Genomic DNA, 20,268 nt, shown 5'->3' with positions numbered 1-20,268 from the left:
AGAAGTTCCCCCACCCTCGAAGATGGAAGAAGTGGCAGCACTGACTGCACCCCCCATTCCCTGCCCCTGAGTTTCTGGGGGGAGGAGGTAGAGATATCAGGAGAAAAGCTGAGCTTCAAGGAAGGGAGAGCTGGAGGGAAGGTGGTTTTAAGATGTGGTAATGCTTCTCGCTGTCCTACTCTGTTAAGTGGTGGTGGTGTCTGTATTAAATCTATGTTCTTTTTTCTTGCCCTAATGAGTCTGCCTTTTGTCCGTGACCATAATGGGTGATTCATCCCTCCCTCAAACCCTTTGCTTATTTTCTCCTTCTTAGTGCTGGTGGGGAAGGGGGAAGTGAGCGGCTGCGTGGTGCTCAGTTGCCCTCTGAGCTCAAACCATGACATCTTTCAAAAATTTTATTTAAAAATATTTATAGGGAGTTTTCACTAGAAACTGTAGTTGAAGTCCCACCTTTGTTTCACGATGAATGATTTTTTGGAAATGAAGCATACCAAAGGCTCTAAACAGTGCAATTAAAAATTCCTTCTTGTCTCAGCTAGTCAGCTTCCTCATTTGCACAAATTTTAGTAGTGTTTTCCAGAATAAAGTATCTCTGAATAGTAGTATTGCAAGACAAGGAAACAGAATACACATGGCACTCATAATATGAATAGAGTTTGATGGACAATAATAGTCACAAAAAAATCTACCAGTGAACCAAGAGATGAGATAATTAAAGATGTGTTCACTGTGTTTCAAGCATTCCTATCCCATGAAATAGCAAGGTAATTTGTCAACCAGATATTATTACCTTACTAAACTTTTCACTCCAGAAATACTATGGATCCATTCAGAACAGGCTGGAGTGGCAAACACTGAGAAAGAACACTTACAGATGGCATGTTTCATATTTCAGTAACGCCTTCTCTCTCTAAAAAAAAAAAAAAACTCAACAAAAAAAACCCAGCAGAAAATAGTAAGTTGAGCTTCACAGCATATTTCCAATGAAAAGCAATGGTTTTCTAATGAGGGTTAATTATTTTCTTTTGAAGGATAGGTGGTGAAGAAGCTACCCAGCAGCTGCTGCCCAGAATGAGAGCTGTGGTTCTCATGCTAGGGTCAGGCTCAGGAGGCTCAAACACACAACGACCCTAGGAGGGAATTTTACAGCCAGGCAATAGCACACCCAGGGTTATCCCTGCGAATGGACCACTTGGTTTCCAAGAACAGAAGATAGATGAGGGCAGAAACTACAAAGAAGCCTGAGTTTGTAAAAGTGAGCAGGGCAGGGAAAGGAAACACCTGGGTCCCAACCTGTGCTTTCAGGACTGGTTTTGCTTTTTATCCTATGACTCTTCTGTGGGAAGAAGCAGCCCTTCTGTGAAAGCAGCAGGAATGGGAACTGCTCAGCAACCTGTGAGACAAGGCAATAAAAAGCTGTGGACCAAGCCTGAACCTGAATGGTGGGCCTGGGAGCTTTCCCACCTCCAGGCAACTCCATGCAGGAAAAAATGCCTGAGGTGGCAGACCAGATTGCAGGACTTGGAACAAAGTCATGAGCAAAATCTCCAAAATAAGGAGCGCCTCTCCCTCGTGAAATTACAGATGCATTGACTTGTATTTTTTAACATCATCCGATGGTCTCAAGACAGACAAATCAAAGTGTTAACAATGAACAAAAGCAAAAAAACCCTCCAAACCAAAAAGCACTGCCACAAAATCCTACATGAGAAAGATGATTTTTTCCCCAGTTTCAGTGCCCAAGTATCTTTGAGCAACTATCTAACATTCCATTTTTAAGCCATATTGAGGACAACCATAAAAACTATGTGCCTGAAAATATATTATAAATAGCTCTGTTCCTAAAATAGTAATGTACCAAATTGTTTGTTCTTTTTTTTTTTTTTTTTTAAATTTGTTAATTAATACTGCTCACTGTGTCGCAGCCTAACTGATGAAGGGAAATGCATTCAGACTACTAAAATGCCTGTCTCCAAGACCATCAGGGTTAGTTTCTGAGTGGCACGTTTTTAAAACATTTAATCAGTGATCTGAATATGTGTCAACACTTTCTGGTAGTGTGCTATAAAACGTGAACCTTGTCAACAGAAACATAAAAAGGCGACACACTTGGGACACAGAGCTTTTATGCTGACACACTGTAATAATATAATTTTAAAATTTATCATCTGTTTAGCCACAAGCAACAATTAATCTTTTTGACTAATCGTACAATGTTTTAAATACCACCTCCAAAAGAAAAAAAAAAAAAAAAAAAGCTCCATTTTTACTTTCATTGCCTTCCCAATCGCAATGCTTTCAAATCCTTACAAAGCAACACGCAACAAATTTTGCAATGGGAATAATAATGTTAGCTTATAATATGTTTCTCCCTCCTCAGTTAATAAAATTACTTAACACCAAGCCTGCAAGCGAAAAGAAAACCCCAGGAGTAATGCAAGCATCAGCGGGTTCAGTTCTGTCGTGTTTCTGTCGCATTAAGTGACATTTTATTCCCAAATCACTTAACCTTTGACTTTTATAACTAAACATACAGACCTTGAATTGTTACTGTGGAGGGGATCAGTGAGTGACACCACTGCCAGGCACTGAAACCAAACGCCCACAGTAGTGGACGGTTACAGGATGGAAATAATTGAGCTTCCAAGAAACCAAGATTCTGTACAAAACTTGTTGCCTGGAAAAGGATGCAGAAAGCAACATGGAAGGAAGGGAGATGGGGCCTTGTTTCTGCTAACAACTCCTCTGCTATACAGCACCAGACGAGTCTCCCCAGGGACCCCAGGGAGGCATTTTTGCAGCGTCCCCACCAGTGGTGCTTGTACCAGGCAAAGAAGGGGTTAATAATCAGGCAGAGGTGGGAAAAAGCACTTTACAATTAAAGGCTAAATCCTGCTGAACCCAGCCAGAGCTGCAGGAGGGGATGGGATGGGGGGAGCTGGCAGCTGCACCCCTCCATCCACCCTGCTCGAGGGATGGAGAGGGAAACCCAAAGGTTCTTGAGAACAAAAGCAACGGTGACAAATGTTGGATGAGGTGACTGACTGCAGTCCTGTCAAAGCTTTTTGAGTGAAAATGGACAGCAATTCTTTAATGTGGTTGGAGAGGGGCTTTTTGGGAAATAGGTTTATAAGAAATGAGGTGAAACCAAGAGCGGCAAATGCCAACTGCACCTCAGCATGGAGGGAGGGAGTCCTGCAGGGAGCTGCAGCACAGTTTTCTGCAGGAACTTCTAGAAGTTTCATTACTTAGCACTTTCACTGTTGACAAGACACCCACAGGTAAGCCCTGGAGAATAACCCTGCGTCAGACTTTTGTACTCGGAACTTCTATGTTTTTCTTCCAAAAAATTCAGGACAATGTAGTTGCATGGAATGATGTCAAACCATATAGATAACTTTTGGTTTCTTTGTGCAATAAAAGCATCACAGATTGTCATACATATTTGTCCACATAAGCACACTCATACCATCAAAGAGGAAGGCATCTCTTGCTTTGTCTCCAAGACCCTGACTGCATCCTTGTGGGTACAGAGGAGTGGGGAGACACCAACCATCTCAGTGAACGTGACCCCATGGCTGGACAAATACACTTGCATCTGAGAGGTGCATTTTTCTTTATAAGATTATCATGATAGCAGAGTCCTTTAAGTTGTAGGTATCGCAACTAAGAAAGTTTCTGATTACAATACACAATTGCATAAATCACTTTATTCTTCCTTGCCCACTGGCAGAGGGCTTTGTCCTCTGCAGCTCTTGTCCACATGAAAGACTTTGCTGGTGCGATGTGTGCGGTCATAAGGATGCAAGGGGAGGAACCTGACTGCCAAATTCTATAAGGTACTTAGCCAGTCATGGTGGGATTTAGTTTCCAAGCACGGTCCTTGTAAACTTACTGTTAATGATTTTGATTAAAAGAGTGGAAAAATTGAAAATTTTCTGTGCTAAATATGGACCAGTTCTCACTGTACTTTAATTTTAAAGGACAGTTTTATTTGCTTCTCCTAAGAGTGTAATTGTAGGTATCCATCAACCATAAAACAGTGGACACCAAACAGCCTATGAAAATCATCCCAAACGTAAGTTAAGAAAATTACCTATTAATTAGTAATGGCTGGAGTCTCTATAGAGGATGGATCATCTTCCCAAATAGTAAATATTTGGTCTAATACAAGGGGGCTTGCTCCATGACTAGAGATTCTTTACACAATGGCAAAAAGCACGTTAAAGTCATATCTTGAATTAATGCCTAGTTCAGAAGTCTAAGAACTGGCAAAACAATCCTCAGCTGTACCCATTATTAGAAAATGTAATGATGGTCAGCCAAAGAAACTAACTCTTAAAATCTATTTAGTGAGTGGGAGCTTTTCACGGCATGGAACAGGGACACAGGCTTCTTGCAAAGCAGTTTTCGGTTTACAGCATGGTCTGAATTAATTGCAACTTCACCCACAGAAGCTACGTTTTAAACATCAGACATGTAGGTAAGGGCATCAGAAAATGGAAATGGAACAGAAAACATGGCAAATATGGATATGATGAATGACCCATTAACAGAATTGTTGTGAGATGGATGGATGGATGGATGGATGGATGGATGGATGGATGGATGGATGGATGGATGGATGGATGGATGGATGACGACATTTTGCCCCCTCATTTCATGGCTGAAGCATCAAAATACTACTGCCATCTGTTGTGCATGCAGACACCCTCAACTGTCACCACTAGAAAAGATAGTGTTCAGCTGCAGCTGCAAAGACCATGCAGGGGAAGTTGACCATTTGCAACAAATAACTTCAAGAGCATTGGCCCTGACCATAGGAAGTCATTTGTTCTTCATGCCAGATGACATTTTCCAGTTTACTTTACAAATTGCAGAAGCACGGTAAGACTTCTGCAAAGCAGTGACTAATGTTAAAACAAATATAATTCTACTATGACAAGGAAGGTGTTCACAAACTGCAGGAAGCAGTTTAAAATAAATTGACGTAGGTTTTGAATTGTCCACAAGTTGGGTTTAGCTTCCTTCCATTTACCTTTTACTGCATTAACATTTCTTTTGTGATGGCTGCTGCTGGGAACCTATTGTAAGTTTGGGCAATTAGGATTTTTGTTCCATCTGTCCCTCCCCTCAGTCAATACTGTAGCATCAAAAGAGGCCAATTCAGTGTAGGCTGGCTCCGGCTCTAAAGACAGCTAAAAGAGATGTTAGAATTCACTACTGCTCTGGGTGGAAAGGATGGGGGGAAAAAAAGCTATAATCATAAAAATGCTGTTTCAGGCTTGTTGAGTTCTTAAAATAATCTGATTTAAACCTCCTACACAATGCTCACAAGTCAGAGCATGGTAATATACTTCAATGTAGGTTGCCTCTCTCTCTCTAAATCCAAACTAAAATAGATGTTAGAAATCATTACTCCACTATGTCAAATACAGACTAGGACTGTAATCAGAGGGCTGCGGCTTCAGGTTTCAACGGTTCTTAAAATAATCAGCCTTAAACCTTCTGCAGGAATCAAAGCCTGGTCACTTATATATTTGTAAGGCTGAGGATTCCACCGCCTCAGGCTTCTCCCTGATAAAAAAGCAGCTTTTTTTTTTTTTTTCTTCCGCTGGAATAACTTGTGCATGGCAGATATTGGCAGGTAGAAAGACAGTGGAAAGTAGGTACTTCATTTTTATCAGGAGGTTAACTCCATGCAGAGTCAGGGTATGACCTCAGAACAAAACCCAAGTGCCTCATCTTCACTGTGTTTTTACCTAAGCGCAGCAGATGTATATTAGCTACCTGAACTCAAAACTGCTTTGCAAAGTGAAGACAATCCTTATATCCCACTACGGAGCACAGTGTTAAAGCAGGCAGCTTTGCTCCTTTCCCAAAGTGTGAATTCCTAGTCTCTTATTTTAATGTATGCAATCCACGGGTTAGCTGCCCAAATACAAACCAAAACAAAATAAAGAGGATGCATGTGATGGGGATCTTACTATTCTTCTACCTGCCCAAGAGCTCCTTCTGTGTGACCAATTAGTTCTTCTCTCTAATCCCACCCTACTCCTGGCTCTTTATTTAATACAGGTTTTCTGTAGATGCAGATTAACCACCTTATTTTCCAGTATAAGTACTTCTAACAGGGCACAAGTTATCTGTAATGGAGCCTATAGACATGAAAATAAGGTAATCTTCCTATTCTTTTGCAAATGTCCAGGAAAGAATATGCTTAACATTGTGTAATAACATCCTGGCTGGGGTGGGGTGTGTGGGGGAGGGTAAGGGGTGGGAGGAGTGGGAAGAGTCAAGGAGCACCTCTGATGCTCCTGGCACACTGACACATTCATTAAAGCTAAATCCAGCCCATGAAAAGAAAATGGGCACAAATAACCATACTCATAGGGGCATTTGCCTCTTCTCGGTTTTGTCAACATTCAGTAAGTTAACTGTGCCCTTGGGATTTATCAGCATTATAAAACATGGTATGTTGTCTTTTGTTCACACTTCCTTTCTGAGAGTCATAGACCTACCTGGCAATTTTTAAAAGAGGGTAAATCTCAAGACAGGCTGATTGCAGAGAAAAGCTTGGAAATGTGGGAACCCCACAGTTCAAAACCAGAATACTCTTAGCATTATTATTACACACGTTAAAACCTTGGGGGTTCTAATGTTTCAGGTGGGGATTCATTAAAACCTCATTCAAGAAGGAGATTAGAGACCCACAACCAAACACCAAGCCTGAAGGCACAGCAAGACCCAAGAGGCTTCAGGTTGAGGAAAACCAACCTCTCCAGAGGTGGAGATATCCAGGACAGCCCCATCACCTCCTACAGTCAGAAAGGACTCAGAAAAAATTCACATCACACCTTCTTTGCCCTTGGCATTGCCACCTGCTCAGGACTAACACACTTGCACTCTTCTCCCCCGATCCCTTCAATTTATCCCAACCATTCTCAGGTCTTGCATGTTCCTGGTTAACGATTAGTATATGTGCAGAGCAGAAGGCAGTGCTAGGATAATGTTATTTATGAGACTGATACACAGTGGCTCCCGGGAAGTCACTGAAATTGGAGAAGTGACCACACTAGCGGTGGGAGAGGCTCCAGAGGATATGTTTGAGACATTCAGGTTTGACAACACCCAGAAAGAGCTGCAGGTTTTCCCCCAGCTTACTGTGCCCCTTTGACGACAGGCCAGCACAGTTGGGTGGAGGTGGTACAAAGCCTTGTGATGGTGACCGGCTCATGAAGAAATAAAGGGCTTGTGCTTTACCCCAACCAGAGATGGGGTTGTATTAGCACAGTGGGAAACTGGGATCCACAGACCCAGCGTGGGGTGTAAAACACATGAAATCATAAATTCAGCTTTGGGGAAAGTATCGGAAGAGGCCTGCCTCATGGCAAGTGTGGTCACAGGATAAAGGGGTAAAGATGGTCCTGAGTCAGTTGGCACTGGCATCATCTCCTGGATCAAGCCTTAGGCTGCCTGTTTGAAAGGGCAAAGAAGCAAAGTACTAAAGAGTTAATCCTAAACAAAAGGTTTCAAGTGCTAGGAAAAAGTGGCCACTGGTTACCCAAGTGATTTAAAGTATTTCAGGATATCTAAACCACATTAATCTTGCACGTATACATGTCACCTACTTTCAAAATAACTCCCTTACAAAAAGACGGTAGGCTCGTCTCAGTAAGATAAAAGGTTGTAAACTGTTTGAAACTTGGAGTTTTTCTGTTTGAGAGAAGCATGGAAAAGGATAGTGCAGAGTTAAGTAGCATCCACCCACATAAACCAAACAGGTCTGTACTGAAGGAATCATGCTATAAACCTTGGAATTTTACAAGCAAGTTTTATATTAATTCCTTAGAAACTCTTTGTGCTTATGGTTTCAGACAGAATATAAAAGTACCATATAAATATCAGCACAATCTAGTGGGCAGCTGTTAGGTACTTTAACCATTCCCAATCAATTATAATAAACAGAACAAGTACATTGAATTGCATCAGAGCACCATGCAGTAACCCTGCACCTCCGTCTTCTCCTTCCTGCCATGTAAAATTAAACTTGCAATAAATTACTTGTAAAATGACAGAATATGGAATGTTCTGGAAGGTTTTTGGTAGACTGGGACAGATAGAGAGATTGAAACCACTCTTTTTAAATAACAAACAACATCAGTGATGGTAAGAGTCTCTCTTCTTTTTTTAAACCAACTTTGAAAGAGCAGCAGAATAAACCCAACTATTCCATTCAAAGCAGAAGGCAACCCAAAATCTTGGTGCTATGGAAATTCTGGCAAGCAGCACAATCTTGTCTAGCAGACAAGATTTGCTAATTTGGTTTATAACAGCCAGAACAAAAAGAAATGTAGCACTCGGAAGGCTTGGGAGATGTAATGGGATGGCAGCAAATCCTTCCCTTACAGCAGGGAAGGGGCCACAGCCTCCCGGTGCAGGCAGCACAGGAGCACAGAAGGAAGGAAGGGTGGGAGCCTCCTGGAAGACACACAGGCGACTTGTCAAATGGGAAGTCACTTCTGGAACCAATAAACAGGCAACCAGCTTCTTACATGCAGATGTCAACTGCCTGCCTCGTTTGCTTTCTGTTTACACACCTTTAACTCCATCCACTTGGATGTGCTGGTTGCTTCAGAGAGGCGTAAAGCTGAGCATGTGGAAAACTCCTCGTCATCGGGATAAAGCAGCACAACCGCTTTTATGTGTTTGCTAAACTGTTTTTATCCAAATGTGTAGGGCTATTGCAGCACTCACAAAATCACCTAAATTATGGGTAATTCTCGCCATCATGGCTCTCACGCTCATGCTGGATCTGGCTGCAGGCTGTATGGACTCCAGGCACTGGGGTCTGTGTCCGGACCACTCCTGGGTCAGGCACGTGGTGAATCCTACAAGCCTTGCTGAAGTTGTACTTTTAGTTACATTGTGCTGTGATGTGTGAGGCAAGGAGGAGGAAAACTACTGTGGTGATTTACTATTCCCCCTCCTGTCCCTTACAGCTGGTACTTTTTTGCCACTTCAGCAGTCACAAGTCTCCTAAAACTATATTAATTTGAATATATATACTGGCAGCCAGAGCTATTCTTAACAACTTACATTATTTTCTACATAATTTTTAATAGTTTTAAAACTCTCCTAAAATATGTGAGATAGTTTCACAAACTCTGTTTTCATGCTTCAAAACTCTTAATTAAAAAAAAATAATGTGGGAGCTCAAACTGCTGTCTGTTTGAGGAACGGTTTGTGGATGTATTATAACTGTCAGATTAACCTATAGCAAACTGACAACAAAGACTATTTTTTCATTACACTTCATATTAATGTTACCATTTAGTATTATCTGTATCATCAAACAAGCTGTTATGAGTGTATTCAAAGTCTTGGAAATATTTTTACTTTCTGCAATAAGGCTTCTAGACATAAAAGTGTTAACCCAATATAGGTACCATTCTATGCTTTGGAGTACCTTACATTGGGAAGAAAGAAAAGTAAAAGAAATTATGGAAAAAAATTATTTTCCTCTATCTTCCCTCTCAGTAGGCTGGCTTTCCTTTATCACTGTTTGTTTGTTTCTTGTAAGAAGAGGATGCTCCAGCAGAAGAGAAATCAGTAATGCACCGATATTTAAGGATCTAGAAACTCAACTTTTGATGATCTCCATTCAGCCAACGAGAAGCTGAGGAAAATGTGTTTAGGAAGAGAGGACAGTACGCAACATAAGGTGGAAGTTAACGTAGGCAATTATGATCAGAGCACTTTTGGGGCCTGGAAATACAGTGACTGTATTTCCATTTCAATGTGACAGGGTCAGAACTCAGTACCACTTATTAAGGGACAGAATATGAGACAGAATCAAATATTTTAGGGGACAAAATCATCCTTCTGGAGGACCTTTCCTACTTTGTCAGCAAGTCTGTCCTTTCCCACAGCAACAAAACACAGCCTGCAAGATACAGCTCTGTTTTAGAGAATTATTTCTGACCTGGTAAATCAGACATAAACTTGAAGCAAGCAGGCCATCCCAACAGATTTTACTACTAAACACTTGTCACGGGCTTGCATTCAACACCTGAATTCAGTTAAAGATTTCATGTTCAAAGATTAATACTTGATATGCACCTGCCTGTTATATGTCTCTATCTACCTGTCCTCTGAAATTATGATATGTGCTTGAGTCACATCATGCCCAGATACAGAGTTGACCAAGTTTACAAAATTAATACCGTTAAAAATTAATTAATTACCAACAAGTTGTCTCTTTTTCCCATATCTTCCCAGAAGCTAGCAATATGGATGTCCCTTCCCCACTGGCATTTTTCTCACAACACAGAAAATACAATTAACATAAAACCTCATTTCACGAGGCAGCTGTAAAAAGAGAGCTACAATGGAAAGCCTTAAATGACCTGTGGTACTATTTCATTAGCATCTGAGCTATAATATAAAGCAACCATATATTTCCAAATCACAGTGTTTTAATAAAGTTATAAAGTTAAATAGAGAAATAAAAGTCTGAGCTTTATGAAACCCCCAAAAGGCAATGAAACACTCAAAACAGTGACAAATCTTTCTAGAAACAAGCAAATCCTCATCCAATAGAGTTTACAGTTGACTTCTAATAATACATGTTTTACAACATACCAATATCTTTCTCTGATGCTTCTCATTTTGTTGTAATTCTGCAGCAGAAGAATACCTATGACTCAAAATACTGCCACAACATATACAGTCAGTCTGTCACTCATATTTTGAAGACAACATGAGAAGAAAAGATTCCACAGAGAATTTAAAACAGGGAGAAGCAGAACCAGTGGTTTCTCGTTTCCAGTTGCAAATAAAATTTTCTGGGAAAATTTACTTTAAAGCAGCTCTAAATGAAAATCTATATAATTAAGGAAAAGACCATTGCTTCAAACAGATTGACTATCTTCAACAAATTTCTCTCTTTCTAGCTACTCAGATATGCTATATTTCCTAATTATCACCTTTTAAGGGCCATCTGGGCCCCATTCCTCACCATCAGGGGGCAATTCCATTTGCATTGTTCATAGGCTTAGTCATGATCAAGTAGTCTGGTGGTAAAGTTCATTAGAAATTAGAAGAAAAGCATTAAACCTCACACAGTAAACCAAGTAGCTGATACCTACATACCCACAGGAGAGATAAGCATTTAATGCATATTCTCACATGACTTAACAAGTCTTCAATGAACATTTTTTTCCCCAAACTGCTTAAAGAATCATTTAGCCTGGTCCCTGACCAGGTATGTAATGAAGATTCAATTCAATCTCTGCACACTTCAAAATATTTCTCAATTAAAGAGAAATAAATAATAAAGTCATAATCTATTAAATAAAATCATAACCTATTTATATCTTTAAAAATCTCATACAGATAATCTAATGATACTATTGTTTCTGCTATTATTCAGATATCTTTGCTAAGTATCACAAATCAAGGGCAAGAATTTTCTAGTAATTGAATAAAATATGCAAATACAGACGCACACACATACACTATGTTGTTAAAAATTACAGAAATGTCATTCTGAGTTAACCATATAAGAAAAGTTACTCTCTATTGTCATATAACAATAAATCATAGAATAACACTATACATTTCCCAACAGGTCAGTATAAACATGCATGGGGTAGCAGAGGAGGAAAACTGAGCAAGTCCTTGGCCTTGTGCCTGGATCCTATAGTATAGTTCAACGTTTCATAAATATGGTCTTCTCAGAAGGTTTGAAAATGGTACTTACAAAAAAAAATGAAAGTAGCTCAGGATATAGAATTCATATAAATTATGGACCCAAGGAAGTCAATGCTATGACTTCTAAATGCAGTGTACTGTTTTGAAACAGAAGTGCACCAAAACTCTTTGATATGGATTTTTTATCTCTGTACTTTCGGACATTTTCTATTCTGAAGCCTGTACCTTCTGGGAGCTACATTCCCATATTAAATATGAATTACCATTAATTTTTTCTGAAAACCCTGTGTAGCACTTGAGCTTCTGGCAAACTGTGCTGAGATTCACACAATAAAAATTTGGGGATTAAAGGTAGATTAGCCCATGGACACTACCTGCTATCTTTCCACGTTACTTAATTCTGGAAATTTTTCAGTCAGCTTGAGAAAAACTGAAATGATCGTGTTCATGATGAAACACTTGGCACTATAAAATGTGATACACTATAACTTGAACACTATAAATACACTTTCCTAGCTGCATAAAAGTTGCAGCATTATTGAGGTAATGTGGTGCATTATGCATATTTCATGATTTTGGGGTGAAGATGCAAATGTCAGCATATCATTGGCCATATCAAGAAGCTGTAGTCAGATATTAATGGCTAGATTTATCTTCTGAGTACTGTAGGCTTCTTAGCACATCATGTCAATTAGACATGAACTCAGGCCCCAAATTTCTGGAGTAATTGATTTTGATTTTTCAGTGCTGCCTATGAAACAGATAGGATAGCTATAAGTTTATTTCCTCAACAACCTTTTGTGACAATACTCCTCATCAGGTACTCTACCCATCTCTTACAACTTGGAGGACTCCTCTCAGAAGCTGCAACTGCATGGGGGAGCACGTCCCAGCCAGCAGCACTGGTAGACAGCTCTGATCCTTGCTTGGGAGGGCACGGCAGGTCCAGGTAGGGATGCCATTAGAAGGCTGTCCAGATTGTCAAACAGCTACTGGACGCTGTTGTGAAATTCAAGATTTGGAAGCTTTAAATCCTCCTTTCTGATTTTACACAAGATGAATAGAACACCTGACTTATTCTCTTACACTGGTGTAAATTAAACTTCATAGATCCTTACAACTTGTGTTGTGACTTCTTTAAAGCATGTTTTGGTTTGAGGCAGAAGGATGAAAAGGAGATGTGCTGGTTCCAAAGCTACTTCAAATTGGTCAAAGACCAGCCTGGACAAAGCCCAAGTTTGAGAAGATGAATGGAGCTCTGATTGCCAGCTCCTCTCAATGCTTGCTCTTCTTGTGAAGTACTGGACAAAGAAAAGATGACCTTGGCAGGAAAACTTGGAATTGAGTTTCGCTTAAAGACTGTGGTGGTCTTGTTTCTCCAGCATCATTAATACTCCAGGGTATTATCAATTATTTCTAACCAGTCCCTGGTGTATGACAACCTTACGGATTTCTGCATGCAGTTCCAGAGCCAAAAAAACCCATAAGCATGGGCTTTTTGCTTGGAAAAGGGCAATTGGGTTTCATAATTGAGGATCAAGACTCTATGTAATTGTACCTTAGGACATAACTGAACAGAGATAGCATTGCATTTTCTCCTGTCTCAGTATCATAAATCAGACTTCCCACACTCTTTCAGAAAACCTGATACGGAAACCTATATGTAATTCAAAAATAAATTAATTAGCTGTCTGCAGAAGACACTATCTTTTCACATTCCAGGCTACATATATGGTGTGAATTTGGCCAGACCAGAGGTTTTTATGTAAAAAATAGCTGCTTCCAGTCAGAGACAGTGTTAGCTAGAAAGTATCAATAGCAACAAACCCAGAAGAGCTGAAAAGTAGTTAATGAGGATGACCAACAACTCTGATTTTATGGGTTGCTTTTGCTAGAAAAGATGTAGAGCAGGTTATCATGGTCAACTCAAAAGAATATATATAGGTTTTGTACAGGGTAAAACATATTGCAGCAGGGTTTGGAGTATAATCAGAACTTTATAAAAAACACAGTATTTAGAGATCTTTAACAGGAAAAACTAAAAATCTTACAGCCATAAGCTGAAAGTAAAGGCATGCTGCTGGAAGCTGGTGATGATGTCTGATTAAGATGTGGCGACAGATTTCTCTGAGATCTATCCAGCACAAATCCTCAGGGAAAGCCCTAAATACAAATAGCTGGAGTTCCCATTGAGTCTTGTCTTCCCGGTCCATAGGTGACACCAAATAAAAACATTTTGCCCTCTTGGAGGTTCCCGCAACCCCGATATTAAAAAAAAAAAAACAAACAACAACAACAACCAACACCAAAAAAACACAAAACCCCCAATCCTTCTGCCTTTGCTGAGGGAAGGTTTGAAGACTGAATGCCTATTCTGTAGATACATTCGCCAACTGCAGAGTATTTCAGATTGAAAGACACTGTATTAATTAGATCAGGCTACTTCTCTTCTGTGTTAGCCTGTCAGTACCTCTGGGATCACTGGCTCATCCTTCTCCTTGGGCAGGAGCACGGCTGAGCTGAGACATCTCCATTGCCTGCCAGCACCATTGGACACCAGGGGCTGACTTTGGCCCCGGGCTGAGAGTACGCAAAGTATTTTCAGGCACCTCGAACAAATACTTACAGTATGACCAACATGCAGGTGATTAGCTTGGAGTCTGCAAACCTGATTTTGCCATTTTACATTAAAAATATATGTAAGCCATCAGCTTTTCCCGGCAGCTGTGCCTTTTACTAGAATAGCCTACACCTGCTTTTGAATATTCCTTTATTATTTTCACTGAACAGTAAAACCAGTAAAAATACAAGCCTTGAGTGGATCTATAAAGCCAGGAAATGCAGTAAAATGTCACTGCCATGTCACAGAATTGCTTTACTACTTAACACTGCACAAGGAGTATGTTTTCATAGTTGTGTTGAGTTTTAGCTACCTGGCTCCTACTGACTTTAATGGGAATCACACAGCTAAAACTCCATGTACCACTCTGATACTTCAAAGTAATTTTTCAGTCCCCTGGAGAAGGTCATAGAAATATTAAAAACTAAAGCATTCTCTAAGGATCACAGATTAAAGACTTGCATCAGACTTTATAAAAGTGATTGGTCAAATATATAATATACTCTTAATGTTCTAGCTCCTGGTTTGTTTTCTTTAGAAAGAACCTTTGTGATGCTTTTCACAAAAGGCAATATAAAGCACAAAGAACAGCACAGCAAGGCATAGAATGAACAAGAAGACATACAGAAGAGTTACTTGATACATTTTTACAGTAGTAAAGGATTACTTAGGTTTTTTTTAATATTATGAGCAAATTCAGGACAATTATTAATTAAGACCTTGTTACAACTCTATGCCATTTGATTGCAAGCAACACTGTAACACAAATATTTCTCTTTCCTTCAACATGTTCCCTGTCCTCTTTTTTGCCCCCACAATAAACCACTTGGTCATAACATTCAATTTTCATATTACTTTCCCAAAGTGGGTTGACATAACCACTTTTTCAGATCCAAACACGCATCTCCTTTCCCCTGTAGCTGGTTAGCAGAAATATGCAACTCTCACTTTTCAGAGCTCTGACATCTTCATAACCCCATTAGTCTTGGCACATTGAAGGCAAATCATGTCTACACTATCAGCTGTACAGATAGACAGTGAGTAAAAGAGTTTAAAAGATGATAAACATGAATTCAAGAAATTTCTACTAAATTTATCTTCAGGTTAATGAGAGCACAAGCATCAATCAATGTCATAAACTAATTGTTCATTTGGTGGTGTTACCAAAAAAATGGTATTTATATACATAAACTCATCTAGGAAGTGCTTAACAGAATGTAAACAGCATAGTCTTGCCTGGGTCCTTTCTTTATACTGAACTAGACATCTCATGTTTAAATTTTAAATCTGCAAAAGCGAAATTAGAAAAAAGCAACACACATTGAAAAAATAAAGAACGTTTTAAACTTGCAGCAAGTGCCTACCATACGGCGATTAAATATCTTGAGCCTTCCACCTCAAAGCAAACTGAGAAGCTCACTAGCCACATCAGTTCTCCTGAAATATGACGTCCTGCATAAAAGCGCAGTGAAAGCATGTATAATAAACCCATACTTATTACCAGATAATCCCAGATATCATCTAAAGAAACCCTGTGAATCAAAATAAATACAAGCTTGTGTAACTATACACACTTAAAAGTGGCCGAGCTTACTCCTCTAACACCTCCAAACTATTACGTACATACATTTAAGGAGATGAAGCATGTATATACACACAATAGGTTTCTGTAAAACCAGAATTTTTATTTGCATTTCCATCATCCCTACATACAGTTGTCAAGTTACAGACCAATTCAGCTGAAATAACCTTCCAATAAAATCTTCATCACAAACCAGAGCACCAGGATGACACAAAGTAAGTGTTACCATCTCAGCCAATTCGCATGAAAAATGACTGTGGCAATATCATCACACTATAGGTATCCTAAAACAAAATGGGTCATGTTTTGCTTTTTTTGTCACAGGAAAGGCAAATTGATGCATAATTAACAATTGGGCAATGCAAATTCTTTTACATCTTTTAATTGGTGTTAATTAGATTAGAAGTAAATTTTCTTTTATCTTGCCATTCTAATGCGAACTAATCTTCTCAGCAGCATGTCAAAGTTTCCCTTTTAATTAAACTTTTCAGCTGGGAACTTCGGCAGCACTCAGGCAGCAAAAGATATCATTTAAGGCACATGAATTGTGCTGGATTTTATGAATGGAACATCAAAAATTTAAAGCAATGATTAAAAAGGCTTAGCAGAAGGTCAGAAATCTGTATTCTGTGGAGGCAACAGTGAGCTTTTAAAGCTGCTCTGAAAATGTGACTACAGCACTCTCCAGCCACCTCTTCCACATCCATATCCATTCTTTTACAAAGGAGAACTACCCTAAATGTAAAACATCTTCTGTGAATTAACTTCCCCCTTTCTTACTGCTTCCCCCAAAATATTGCAGCTCCTCTAAAATTGTTAACGTGCAGAATAAACCACAAAATACATTTAATATCTTTTATGGGAAGTTGACCTGAAATAAAATTTTATGTAGTTAAGGACTTTTGATAGTTCTTCGTCCAATTTTTTTCTCTCTCTATGGGGCAATGGTGATTGAAACCTGATGTCTGCTGCACAAAAAGGCCATAAAATGTTTTTACGCAGAAGTAAAACAGTAGCCATTAAGTTTTGCTATGAAGTTTGAGTAGATATGCAGCATGAAAACATGATAAAAGAGCCATAAACTGATTGTGATCAAATGCAATTACAATGACTTCTCTCCAGTGAATGACATATACTAAATGCAGTTACAGTTCCTTGCAAAATTACTTTGGGCAAAGGACCAAGAAAACACTATATCCTCTTTACGAACGGCAGCTTGCCAGAGAAATCGCAAACACACAAGCTTTAATATCTATGGCCAAAAAGCACTTGGGAACTCATTAGGAAAAGGTTAAAAAGACTTACTCGTGAAAGACAGCTTTTTTGCGATTAGAGCAGCATCCTGAAGAGTCCAGCGTTTGGGATGTTGGGAAGAAGCACTCCCGGAGGAAGGAGAGAGGAGCCCTAGTAAGGGTGGATACCCTTTCTCCTCATCATGTTTTGACCCTACGACAAAGGTAAGCTGCAGAAAAAAGCAACTTGTTTCACAGTATTTCCTATTAAAGTTTTATATCCTACGTGACAGAGGACCAGTGAAAACGGGAACCCTAGCCTAACAACACAGATTTAGCTAGGAGGAAAGTCCTTCAGAGCTGGAAACAAATAAGAAAGAAGCCAATAGATTTGAAATCAGATGAAGTGGGATCTTTTTAAAGGTGGATGGGAATGGGGGTCTTGGGAGTTTCATCCTTTTGACTGTGTTTTGGGTTTTTGATTAGGTAACCTGGTTTAGCTTTTAAGCACCAATAGGTTTTCTATATTCTGAGTAGTGAGCTCAAACCCCTGGATTTCCCAAGGGGTAGACTCCAAGGAGAAGACATCCTCAGGCGTTTTAAGTGTCAAAAGGTGATGAGCAGTGCCAAGACATTCTCTGGCTAACAAGATTCAAGGAAGATGTTGTAGAGATATTCCAAGTAATTTCTGTGCCAAAACCAAACATGCACTAATAAAGTGTCAACAGCAGCCGTTTCCTCCTGGGTGAAACTGCCCTGAAGTATCATGAAAAGTGTAAACCTGGTAGCAACATTTTCTATCTCTACCTGGAAACAAAGGGAATTGGAACTGGGACCATCCCATGGAATATAAGGTATTTTGCTTTGTACAGGAAGGACAAAACAGAATTGAAGCTACAGATGTAAATTTCCCTGTATATTTATTCACAAAAAGATAACTAAAAAACCACACCAAACTTGCACTTCCATTGTCTGAGAAACTCTGATTATTACATTTTAGGGACACCTAGGAGATGCAGAAGTAACTGCTGATGCTTAGTACAGTCATTTAATGGGCTACTGAAACTTAGGTATTATTATACCCAGGAGCAAGCTGAGGAGAGACCACAACCTACTTAGTGAATGGATCAACTCCCACCACATCACCGGGATTCACTTTAATGAAAACTTATGATGCTTATTATTAACAGCTTATAGAGTTGATGCCAAGCTGAATTATTTATCACCAAAAAAAAAAAAAAAAAAAAAAAAAGAAAAGAAAAAAAGACAAAATACTAACCAGGATTATTCTAATTTAATACAAACAATGCACTGTGGTTATTTTTTATAGTGGGGCTCAGGTTGAGGGCTTATCAGTTCTTTTTATATAAACTTCAGGTTTATAACTTACATAAAAATTAACTGAAAACTGCAACGCTACAGAAGGTGTTATCATACACATCTCTTAGTATATGGTAGTGTACAATCCAGAAAAGACAGAAGAAAATCCTTCCCAACTATAGCACTCTTAGCCTGTCCGAAAAATGTCATGCTAGATAAAAATATCACCAGTAAGGGAGCAATGAAGCACAGAGTAACTTGAACTCCCTGCCCCAGAAAGCCAATAAATCTCTCCTTCTAAAAACCAGAGCCTGCTTAGCCCTCCCCTGCCTTATTAAATCATAAACCAATAGCAAACGTCAAAGCACTGCTGCAACTTCATATAATTACTGTAAGACCTCCTAGACTGTGTTATAAGCAGGGAGGGAAATTCGGATGTGAAAGAGGTGATGTTCACTGCTGCCAGAATCAGTGTTGGGACACAGCACTGGGCTTTGATGCCAAGGCACCTCCCTCCTCAAAAGAGCTTTTTCTTTTTAAATCCTGTACAATAGCTGTTTAATATTACTTATAAATTTTGCAACAATGACCACCAGTCAGTAATTATTAACAGTAATTAAATTAAAATGAAATTTAACAAGGGAAATGTCTATACTGAGATGTAGTGCTTTCGGAATAAAAGCCTTCTACAGCAGCGTGTTAAATAATGGAAACTACAGTATATTTCAAAATGGGAGGATTCAGACTGGTTATACACACTCACACACATATTTATCAATATAACACATTCACTTTATTATAGATGTAAATTCACTTTATAAGTGTGTTTGTCTAAACTCAGTTTATAAATATCTATATATATATATATCACAATTTCCAAGCATGTGCTGTGCCAGAGCTAGCAAGACGCTTATTTACAAGGAAACAATAAAATCTATGTAAGTGTTAGCCTCTGTAGAATGTACTCCTTCAAACCTTGCACATTGGCTATTTGAGTTGTTGAACAGCACATTTTCTTTTAGTAAAGGGTATTCCTTAAAACTTTGTACCATACATTCGATCAGCAGTGTCTGATCATCTGATTACTTATTACTTATCTGATTCCATGCAGAGTCCTGGAAAATGAGGGGGGGGGCGCGAAAAAAATCTCATTTTGTTTTTTCAGAACTAAATTTTCCTTTAAAATGTGTTAATATGGCAAGGAATCGTTCTTTCTCAAGGTTTTTAAGAAGAACCAAAATTCATCACTGCTAAACTTTTACTCCTCAGATAACTACAAATCAGTCTCTAGTAACAGGTTTTTTCTCTTCCGTGAACTGATCCTCAGTGGTGGTGCGCATGGTGGGTGAGACATGAAATAGTGGTGCCAACAACTAAGACTGGTATAAAAATGGTATGAAGAAGCAGTGACACAGCCTGCCACTACCCAGTGTCCTCCAGTAATGGAAAGAGTTAGAAATTTGCTTTGCTGGTGTTTAACATAGCACGAGCACTACAATTCCTTAGCAAAGGGGAGGAAAGACCTAGAAACCCTGGTTGGCTCCAAGAACAACGGAGGAAGCTTCCACTTCTCTGGGTTTCTTTGAAAGCTACAGTTCCACTGGCACCAAACCTACATGACCCAACAAACGCTATGTGGTAATATCCAAAAATAACCTTCAGGTGGTTGTCTAACAGTGCCTGGTCAAAGGGAACAGCAGCAGTTGTTCAAGGATTTTGACAGGCTATATTGGTGTCTGCAGCAAAGCTAGAGCTAGAGATGCACTGAGCGTGCAGCATCACTTCTTCTCTCATTTCCA

The 20,268-nt window shown here is 39.3% G+C and overlaps 1 protein-coding gene across 4 annotated transcripts in view; it reads right to left on the bottom strand.

The window, feature by feature from the left end:
* The window catches only part of CLYBL (citramalyl-CoA lyase), a 177,503-nt gene that overhangs the window by 116,251 nt on the left and 40,984 nt on the right, over positions 1-20,268 (bottom strand). The window lies entirely within an intron of this gene.

Source organism: Tyto alba, unplaced genomic scaffold (genome assembly GCF_018691265.1).
Source record: "Tyto alba isolate M040663 unplaced genomic scaffold, T.alba_DEE_v4.0 Super-Scaffold_45, whole genome shotgun sequence".
NCBI lineage: Eukaryota > Metazoa > Chordata > Aves > Strigiformes > Tytonidae > Tyto > Tyto alba.
The sequence above is the reverse complement of the archived record's forward strand: the minus strand, read 5'-3'. Positions and strand labels throughout refer to the sequence as shown.